Below are 11314 nucleotides of genomic sequence, written 5' to 3' on the forward strand. Positions count from 1 at the left end.
ATTAGTCATGCGCAGGGGCGTGGCGACCGCAAGGTGGTTCTCCGTTGATCCCGGGCCCACCGACGTTGGGTGCCAATTCGCTGTGTTTGTGAGGTGCTATGTGAAGTGGTCCCTGGTGTTCTGCGGATGCGGCCTGCCCCCGTCCATGATATACCAGCCATATATCAGGGTAAGCAACTGTTCCATCATGAAGTCGGTGTCAAAGACCTCTCCGCGCTCCAGAGCGACGGTGCCTGCCGCTGGGCGCTTTGTAGGATGCTGGCGAGAATGCCCCAGCTCCGTGTGCTCCGCCTCACCGACGTCCAGTGGGATGACGTCGTACCCTCGAACATGGTGCCGCAAATCGTCCGCGCGGCGTGCGGTGACAACGCCACCCGCGGCTTCACCTTTCTCTTCGTCATGGAGGTGGATCGACAGTTCATACATGATGAGCAGGCTCTCCTGATGGCATGTAAGGAGAGGGAGCTGGGCGGTAGTGATAAGCCTAAGAACTGCCCTTTCTATTTGGACGGACTGGAGGGAGAGCCTGTCGTGCAGCCGCCGAGGTGCCTGCACGCATTCCACCGCTGATGCATTTTTAGGTGGTTCTGCAAGGCAACGACTTGCCCAATTTGCCGCCGCGATGTGGGGATCTATGTGTTAGGAAACGCGGTAATTTCAAAAAAAAAATCCTACGATCACGGAAGATCTATCTAGGAGATGCATAACAACGAGAGGGGAGAGTGTGTCCACGTATCCTCGTAGACCGAAAGCGGAAGCGTTTAGTTAACGCGGTTGATGTAGTCGAACGTCTTCACGATCCAACCGGTCCAAGCACCGAACGTACGGCACCTCCGTGTTCAGCACACATTCAATTCGGAGATGTCCGTCGTACTCTTGATCCAGTTGAGGCCGAGGGAGAGTTTCGTCAACACGGCGGCATGGTGACGGTGATGATGAAGTTACCGGCGCAGGGCTTCGCCTAAGCACTACGATGATATGACCGTGTTGTGTAACTGTGGAGCGGGCACCGCATGATAACCCACAAGTGTAGGGGATAATTGTAGCCTCTTTCGATAAGTAAGAGTGTCGAACCCAACAAGAAGCTAAAGGTAGAACAAATATTCTCTCAAGTCCTATCTGTCACTGATACGACTCTACGCACGCTTAGTGTCCGCTTTACCTAGAACAAAAATGAAACTAGAAGTACTTTGTAGGTGTTGTTGGATAAGTTTGCAAGATAATAAAGAACATGTAAATAAAAAGTAGGGGTTGTTTAGATAAAGAAGCAATAAAGTAAATATAGCGAGTGTGGAAAAGTGGTGGTAGGAGTTGTGAAATTGTCCCTAAGCAATTGACAACTTTACTAGACCGATAGCAAGTTTTGTGTGGGAGAGGCATAAGCTAACATACTTTTTCTTCTTGGATCATATGCACTTATGATTGGAACTCTAGCAAGCATCCGCAACTACTAAAGATCATTAAGGTAAAATCCAACCATAGCATTAAAGCGTCAAGTCACCTTTATCCCATACGCCACAACCCCCTTACTCGGGTTTATGCTTCTGTCACTCAAGCAACCCACTATAAGCGAATAATGAATGTATTGCAACACCCTACATCGGGAATCCCTCACGCTTACGCGACATGGAGGGCACCATAGGACAGCAACATAACCACAAGCAAATTAAACCAATCATAGCAATTCATCAATCACCGATAGGACAACGAAAATCTACTCATACATCATAAGATGGCAACACATCATTGGATAATAATATGAAGCATAAAGCACCATGTTCAAGTAGAGGGTACAACGGGTTGCGGGAGAGTGGACCGCTGAATATAGATGGGGGAAGGTGATGGAGAGGTTGCTGAAGATGATGGAGGTGTTGGTGTAGATCGCGGTGATGATGATGGCCCCCGGCGGCGTTCCGGCGCCACCGGAAGCAAGGGGGAGAGAGCCCCCCTTCTTCTTCTTCTTCTTTTTCCTTGACCTCCTCCCTAGATGGGAGAAGGGTTTCCCCTCTGGTCCATGGTCTCCATGGCATGGGAGTGGCGAGAGCCCCTTCGAAATTGGATCTGTCTCTCTGTCTCCCTCTGTTTCTGCGTTCTCTGATTCTACCCTTTCACCATTTCTTTTATATCCGGAGATCCGTAACTCCGATTGGGTTGAAACATTCGCCCAGATTTTTCTCCGAAAATTAGCTTTCTTGTGGCAAAAGAAGAGCATCAACCGCCTTACGAGGTGCCCACGAGGATCAGGGGCGCGCCCCCTGCCTCGTGGCCCCCTCGGGCACCGTCTCGCGTTAGTTTTTCTTCCCAAAAATCATAAATAATCCAAATTGATCTCTGTCCGTTTTTATCCCATTTGGACTCCGTTTGATATTGGGTTTCTGCGAAACATAAAACATGCAGCAAACAGGAACTGGCACTGGGCACTGGATCAATATGTTAGTCCCAAAAATAATATAAAAAGTTATCAAAAGTATATGAAAGTTGTAGAATATTGGCATGGAACAATCAGAAATTATAGATATGACGGAGACGTATCAGCATCCCCAAGCTTAATTCCTGCTCGTCCTCGAGTAGGTAAATGATAAAAAAGATAATTTTTGATGTGGAATGCTACCTAGCATAATCTTGATCATATGTCTAATCATGGCATGAATATTAAGACACGAGTGATTCAAAGCAATAGTCTATCATTTGACATAAAAACAATAATACTTCGAGCGTACTAATAAAGCAATCATGTCTTCTCAAAACAACATGGCCAAAGAAAGTTATCCCTAAAAATCATATAGTCTGGCTATGCTCCATCTTCATCACACAAAATATTCAAATCATGCACAACATCGGTTTTAGCCAAGCAATTGTTTCATACTTTAGTATTCTCAAACTTTTTCAACCTTCACGCAATACATGAGCGTTAGCCATGGATATAGCACTATGGGTGGAATAGAATATGATGGTGGAGGTTATATGGAGAAGACAAAGAGGAAGAAAGTCTCACATCGACGCGGATAACACTACTAGGAAAACGGGTTTTAACGACGGTATATGTGGTCGTTAAAGGTCGGATTGTGGTCGTTAAGGGTCATTAACGACCACAATCTGCTGGTCGTAGTAGGCTCCGTTGTTAAAAGTATAACGACGACATACCTTTTGTGGCCGTTATCTTGTAACGACGAGATGGTGTGCGGTCGTCAATCCCATGGAAATAACGATCACAATTGTCGTCATCATGCTGACCAAAGTATCATTAGCAACCACTCTCTTCACACATTGATATCCTTCAGAACCACTTATATTTAGTACAATTTTGCGTTCAACGATCACTTTATGCAACGTCCAACATTTCAATATGAACATCCATATTAATATAAAAACAAGAGAATATTGTTTGAAAGGATCATAGCCTCTTTTATTGATAAAAATACCAATATTCTGACATACATTAAAATATCCTTTAAGAAACTTCAAGTTGGCTTCCATGAGAACTATCACTTACTGATATACTAGACACAATACACTTAATTTCTAACACCTCTTGCACCATGCCATTGAACATTCCTTCGAGCACTTTCCTCGCTTGCTCACAAGCTTGTAGTTTAGAAACCAATTCTGCCTTACTTAATGTTGGTCCTCGCAATGTCTCTAATTCCCCACATACATATCTGGAGATAAAGACACCATTGCGAAATTACTAAGCAAAAACACTATCCAGAACAACCAATATAGATGTTCATTTGTACCAAAAAACTCAAGTAACAACTAGTAAATGTTTTCTCTTCACTCATGAGACACCATAACAAGTCCTTATCATCCTTCACCAATGTCTATAATGCCTCGTGATGTTACTTTTAAGGTGGACCATCCATTCTACAAAAAACACTAATGGTTTATATGTCAGTACATATAAAAGAACTAGCAAAGAGGATAATATCATAAAGCAACAAGTTTCCACTTGAATTCTTCAATAGTCCTTATCCTTGTGCGACAAAGGCAAACTATTTTAAGCAAATATTAATTGGAATGTTTCTTTTCTAATTCAAGCAAAACTGGAGTTATTTTATTTCTCAGAAAAAATGAAATTTTTTTGGTTGTTATTATATACCCAGCTAATTTCTTAACACATATACCCAACAAATTAAAACCAAATATTATTCTCAAGAGTGAGTGATATACATACCTCAAAACGGCCTCCTGACTTTTCTTTGTGACCCTGGAGGAGAAGAGGAGCTTCTAAGTGGTGAGCATATGAAAAACAGAGCACGCAAGGAGACATCAATTTTTGAGAAGTTTAAGCTTACAAGAAAAACTTACAATTACCTCGCCCTGGAGCATGGGAACTGCACAATGGACCATGTACTGAGCGTCTACAATGGCAATCTGCTCTTTGGGATTCTAACAAATTAAATCAAAAGTGAAAAAACAGTATACATCAGGTATACACGACTATATATTGCACATGATATCTTTTTAGACGTTGTTGCTCAATAATTAGGCTATGCATTCATTGACACATCTCTAGATGTACGAGTCAATAGGCCATCGATTGACGAGGTCATTCTGAAGAGCAAACTAACTCTTCTTTTCAGTTCACACAAGCCAAAATTATCAATCATGTACGTACAAGTTAAAAATAATCAGCAGCCAAACACATTGTCCTCACTTTCAGATTAGGCAAGTCAAAAAACGTCTTTGTTCTGAAAAGTGTATGCACGTACCTAGATCAGTGCCACACGCATCTCCAAGCATCCCTTCACAAGACTGGCGCCGTCACCTCCACAAACCTGCATCCAGGTTTACATCTTCACGTCCAAATTGAAAAAAATCTCAAACAAAAATGGTCAGAGTGAAGAATTTAGCTAGTTAATTACCTGCTACACGGCAGCCTATGCACGTCCTGACAATGATCGTCCCCGATATATCTGTCATGTTCATGCCATGCGAAAGACTAGAACCCGAATTCACCTCTGTTTTCGCACTGAGCAGCAGTTGCGCCCTTTCTCCGTCCTAGACAAGTCCTGCATCGTATTCGCCTCTGCCTCCCCCTCCCATCTAAATATCTGAATAAGAACAGCTGTTAAACCATTGGCGATCCACTCCAAATATCCCCAGCCCGCTACTAAATACGGCCGATGCGGTAGCAACACTGACATCATCACCGAGCTAGATCCGACCAACACGTAGGAGTATTGACCTCGTCACTGAACTATTAGATCCGATGGATGCAGAACTGACCTCGACGTTGATCCTCTGCACCCCGTTGCGCTGCTCGTCGAGCACCCAACAAGGGATCCGGTCCGCTCAGACGACCTCGGCAGCGAACGTTGATCCTCTGCTCCACTCGACAGCGAGCGTGGATCCTCTGCTCCAATCGAACGACCTCGGTAGCGAGCGCATCTGGGTCGGCGTCCTGGGACGAGGAGGCGAGGAGGCGAGGGGATGACGTGGTCATGCGGTGTTCATGGCGGTGGCGGCTGTAGGGGCGAGCGGCTCAATCTGAGAGGGGACGCGCCACCGTGGTTTACCTAGACGCGAGACTGTAGGGATAGTTAGAAGTGAATTTTATTTATCTTCCTTTTATCTCCCTCGTTTCACCAGATAAGGATGCTAATTACTCTAAAAATAAATAAAAGTATCAAATATATGGAGTATTAATCAACAAAGGCCACCAAACTAACGACCGGCATATCCAACGCTGTTGGGGAGGTTTCCTGGGGTTAGTTTAAACATGCGACTAGCTCATCATAAGAATAACAACCATGACTTTTAGACGTTGGTCGTTATTGGCTTAATTTCTAGTAGTGTAATCAACGGGCTATGGAGATGCCCATCAATTGATGTCAATGTGAGGAGTAGGGATTGCCATGCAACGGATGCACTAAGAGCTATAAGTGTATGAAAGCTCAAACTGAAACTAAGTGGGTGTGCATGCAACTTGCTTGCTCATGAAGACCTAGGGCATTTGAGGAAGCCCATCATTAGAATATACAAGCCAAGTTCTATAATGAAAGTTCCCACTAGTATATGAAAGTGACAATATAGGGGACTCTCTATATGAAGAACATGGTGCTACTCTGAAGCACAAGTGTGGTAAAAGGATAGTAACATTGGCCCCTTTTTTTCTTTTTTTCTTTTTTTTGGGCGGGCTTCTTTGACCCCTTTTTTTTATTTAGGCTTCTTTGGCCTCTCATTTTTTTTATTTTTTTATGGGGCAATGCTCTGTAATGACGATCATCACACTTTATTTACTTACAACTCAATATTACAACTCGATACTAGAACAAAGATACGACTCTATATGAATGCCTCCGGCGGTGTACCGGTATGTGCAATGATCTAGCATAGCAAAGATATCAAAAAACGGACAAGCCATGTGAGGGAGTCCCGGACTAGGGGGTGTCCGGATAGCCGAACTACCATCATCGGCCGGACTCCAAGACTATGAAGATACAAGATTGAAGACTTCGTCCCGTGTACGGATGGGACTTTCCTTGGCGTGGAAGGCAAGCTTGGCGATACGGATATGTAGATCTCCTACCATTGTAACCGACTCTGTGTAACCCTAGCCCTCTCCGGTGTCTATATAAACCGGATGGCTTTAGTCCATAGGACGAACAACAATCATACCATAGGCTAGCTTCTAGGGTTTAGCCTCCTTGATCTCGTGGTAGATCTACTCTTGTAACCCACATCATCAATATTAATCAAGCAGGACGTAGGGTTTTACCTCCATCAAGAGGGCCCGAACCTGGGTAAAAACATCGTGTCCCTCGTCTCCTGTTACCATCCGCCTAGACGCACAGTTCGGGACCCCCTACCCGAGATCCGCCGGTTTTGACACCGACATTGGTGCTTTCATTGAGAGTTCCTCTGTGTCGTCACCGATAGGCTCGATGGCTTCTTCGATCATCAACGACGATGCAGTCCAGGGTGAGACCTTCCTCCCCGGACAGATCTTCGTATTCGGCGGCTTCGCACTGCGGGCCAATTCGCTTGGCCAGCTGGAGCAGATCGAAGGCTACGCCCCTGGCCGTCAGGTCAGATTTGGAAGTTTGAACTTCACGGCTGACATCCGCGGGGACTTGATCCTCGACGGATTCGAGCCACAGCCGAGCGTGCCGTACTGTCACGATGGGCATGATTTAGCTCTGCAGCCGGACAGTACCCTGGAGGCCGCACTCGAACCCGCTCCGATCTTCGACTCGGAGCCGGCTGCGCAGACCAAGGATGGATGGCTAGACACCACCTCGGGGGCTGCAACCTCTACGGCGATAGAGCCGAACACCGATCTTGTCCCCCATGAAGCTCGTGACTCCGAGGTGCCGGACTCCTTGCCGGACTCCGGACCTCCCGCGCCCCCTCCAGTCGAATCCGATTGGGCGCCGATCATGGAGTTCACCGCGGCGGACATCTTTCAACACTCACCTTTTGGCGACATCTTGAGTTCGCTAAAGTACCTCTCGTTATCAGGAGAGGCCTGGCCGGACTGCGGCCAGGACGGTTGGGATGCGGACGACGAAGAAATTCAGAGCCCACCCACCACCCACTTGGTAGCCACTGTCGACGACCTAACCGACATGCTAGATTACGACTCTGAGGACATCGACGGTATGGACGACGATGCCGGAGACGACCAAGAACCAGCGCCCACCGGGCACTGGAAAGCCACCTCTTCATACGACATATACATGGTGGATATCCCAAAGGATGGGAACGGCGAAGGAATAGCGGAGGATGACCCCTCCAAGAAACAGCCCAAGCGCCGGCGTCAGCGGCGCCGCTCTAAATCCCGCCATAGCAAGAATGAGGATTCCGGCACCGGAGACAATAATACACCGGATAGCGCCGAAGACAACCCACTCCAGCAAGATCCAGCACAGGAGGAGGGGGACGCCAGCCCTCATGAGAGAGCGGCCGAAGAAGAGGTAGAGGACTATATGCCTCCCTCCGGAGACGAGGCAAGCCTCGACGACGACGAATTCGTCGTGCCTGAGGATCCCGTCGAACAGGAGCGTTTCAAACGCAGGCTTATGGCCACGGCAAACAGCCTCAAGAAAAAGCAGCAGCAGCTTAGAGCTGATCAAGATCTGCTAGCCGACAGATGGACCGAAGTCCTCGCGGCCGAAGAGCATGAACTCGAACGCCCCTCCAAAAGCTACCCCAAACGTAAGCTGCTCCCCCGATTAGAGGTGGAGGCATATGATCCCGCTTCACCAGGAGACAATACGGCTGATCGACCACCCCGTGGTCGCGACAGAGAGGCCTCAAGGCCCTTCACTAGACCCGTACCCCGGCATCGCTCGAAAAGCACAAGGCCACAGGGGAACACTCCGGACCTGCGCGACATATTGGAGGATAAGGCAAGACAATCAAGATCGATCTATGGATCACGTGGGCGCCCCACGATACGTGACGATCACCGTCACCCCGGACACAGTAAGTCCGGCCGGGCCGAACACAACAGACAAAGCTCTTTTGAGCTCCGTCGCGATATCGCCCAGTACAGAGGCGCCGCACACCCACTGTGCTTCACAGATGAGGTAATGGATCATCAAATCCCAGAAGGGTTTAAACCCGTCAATATTGAATCTTATGATGGCACAACAGACCCCGCGGTCTGGATCGAGGACTATCTCCTCCACATCCACATGGCCCGCGGAGACGATCTCCACGCCATCAAATATCTCCCACTCAAACTTAAAGGACCAGCCCGGCACTGGCTTAACAGCTTGCCAGCAGAGTCAATCGGGAGTTGGGAGGACCTGGAAGCCGCATTCCTCGATAACTTCCAAGGCACGTACGTGCGACCACCAGATGCAGATGACCTAAGCCACATAATTCAGCAGCCAGACGAATCGGCCAGACAATTCTGGACACGGTTCTTAACCAAGAAAAACCAAATCGTCGACTGTCCGGATGCCGAGGCCCTCGCGGCCTTCAAGCATAACATCCGCGACGAGTGGCTTGCCCGGCACCTGGGACAGGAAAAGCCGAAATCCATGGCAGCCCTTACATCACTCATGACCCGCTTCTGTGCGGGTGAGGACAGCTGGCTAGCACGCAGCAACAACCTCAACAAAAATTCTGGCAGTCCGGATATCAAGGACCGTAGTGGCAGGTCGCGTCGCAACAAAAACAAACGCCGCATTAACGGCGATAACAGTGAGGATACGGCAGTCAATGCCGGATTCAGAGGCTCTAAACCCGGTCAACGGAAAAAGCCATTCAAAAGAACAACTCAGGGTCCGTCCAATTTGGACCGAATTCTCGACCGCTTGTGCCAGATACATGGCACCCCTGAAAAGCCAGCTAACCACACCAATAGGGACTGTTGGGTGTTCAAGCAGGCAGGCAAGTTAATTGCCGAAAACAGCGACAAGGGGCTACATAGCGACGACGAGGAAGAGACCCGACCGCCGAACAATAGAGGACAGAAGGGTTTCCCCCCACAGGTGCGGACGGTGAACATGATATATGCCACGCACATACCCAAAAGGGAGCGGAAGCGTGCACTCAGGGATGTATACGCGATGGAGCCAGTTGCCCCGAAGTTCAATCCATGGTCCTCTTGCCCGATCACCTTTGACCGAAGGGACCACCCCACCAGCATTCGCCATGGTGGGTTCGCCGCATTGGTTCTAGACCCAATCGTCGATGGATTTCATCTCACCAGAGTCCTGATGGACGGCGGCAGCAGCCTAAACCTGCTTTATCAGGACACGGTGCGCAAAATGGGCATAGACCCCTCAAGGATTAAACCTACCAAGACGACCTTTAAAGGCGTCATACCAGGTGTAGAAGCCAATTGTACAGGCTCAGTTACACTGGAAGTGGTCTTCGGATCCCCGGATAACTTCCGAAGCGAGGAGTTAATCTTCGACATAGTCCCGTTCCGCAGCGGCTATCATGCCTTGCTCGGACGTACCGCGTTCGCAAAGTTCAACGCGGTGCCGCACTACGCATACCTCAAGCTCAAGATGCCAGGCCCTAGAGGAGTCATCACGGTCAACGGAAACACTGAACGCTCCCTCCGAACGGAGGAACATACAGCGGCTCTCGCGGCAGAAGTACAAAGCAGCCTTTTAAGGCAATTCTCGAGTCCGGCTGCTAAGCGGCCGGACACAGCTAAGCGTGCCCGGAGTAACCTACAACACGACCACCTGGCACGTTCCGAGCACGCGTAGCAGTGCGGCCCCAACCCCAGCCCCTGTAAAACATTAAGACAGACCCTTCGCGTACTCCATTACGCTCTGAAGATACCATGGGCATGGGGCAAGGGGCTCGACCACGATAAGCCCAGACTGCGGCTCAACCGCACCAGGGGCTCTTAAGTGTGTCGTTTCTTTTTCTTTTCCTTTTATTTTTTACCTACAGGACTCCGTTCGTCAGAGGCCCTGTCCGGCAGCAGACATGCCGAACCCACGATGCAACAGCCAGGGAAGGAGAAAGGCTACAACGAAAATCCAGGTGGTCTCCATCATGAGCATTAAATCTGTTTTATGCATTATTCCGTAGCCTACCCCTGGAGGGGGACATGTTAAACAGTCCCATCCCTTGCTTACCGCACCACTTGTATCGTCCTGCACTTACAGCAGTTTTTATTGAATAAAGCAATGCAGCACATTTTTGCTTCTAATTGCATTTCTTTCTTACACATATGTTCATCTATGACATGTTGCATCCGTACGTTTTGGTACGGCTAAATACACCAGGGGCTTATGTTTCCCGCGTTATGGTGTGATAAGTCCGAACACTTTCACAAGTGCGGCACCCCGAACTTATAGCATTATATGCATCGGCTCCGAATCATGTTCTTGGGTCAATAGTTGGGTTTGCCCGGCTCCCATGTTTTGGTACCTTACGTTCCGTTTTATCGGCTAAGGTAGCACTGGGAGAACCACTGCGATTGCGCCCCAGTTGAGCTGGGTTAACGCCTCAGTGGAGAAAGCTAAAACTGACCGTCATGATGAGGCGAGAGCTGGTCGCTGTTCGAGAGGTTCTTTGCGAGTCCCTAAAGACTTATGCCGCTTCGAGCGAGGAGCCGGATTCTGTCCGGCCAAGGCGTGGATAGCGCCCCAAATTCGGCCTTCCGAAAACTAGGGGCTTCGCCGAAATTTAAAATTATAGAATTCTATGGCTAAGTGAGAGTGTTCAAGCATTATAAGTCCGGTTGCCTTGTTCGTTGTGTTGAGCGCCTCCCTAGATGGACCCAAAAATGGGAACAAGAGCGCTCGAGTTTATCCCGAACACCCCAGCACTCGTGGCATGGGGGCTGAAGCCGACGACTTGCCATCTCTCAGATTTGATAAACAGCCGCACA

At 48.5% G+C, this 11314-nt stretch overlaps 1 long non-coding RNA gene across 2 annotated transcripts; it reads right to left on the reverse strand.

The window, feature by feature from the left end:
- Positions 1–3476: 3476 nt before the first annotated feature.
- On the reverse strand, positions 3477–5524 carry LOC123066153 (uncharacterized). Of its 2 annotated transcripts, none has more exons than XR_006431234.1 (6): positions 5230–5524; positions 4866–5054; positions 4713–4778; positions 4315–4389; positions 4175–4207; positions 3477–3876 (listed from the first exon to the last, which is right to left on the reverse strand). It is a non-coding gene; the product is annotated as an uncharacterized lncRNA (long non-coding RNA). The 2 variants fall into 2 exon arrangements; XR_006431235.1 differs by having other exon boundaries at positions 4309–4389.
- Between the last annotated feature and the right edge of the window lie 5790 nt (positions 5525–11314).

This window comes from Triticum aestivum, chromosome 3B (genome assembly GCF_018294505.1).
Source record: "Triticum aestivum cultivar Chinese Spring chromosome 3B, IWGSC CS RefSeq v2.1, whole genome shotgun sequence".
Classification (NCBI taxonomy): Eukaryota; Viridiplantae; Streptophyta; class Magnoliopsida; order Poales; family Poaceae; genus Triticum; species Triticum aestivum.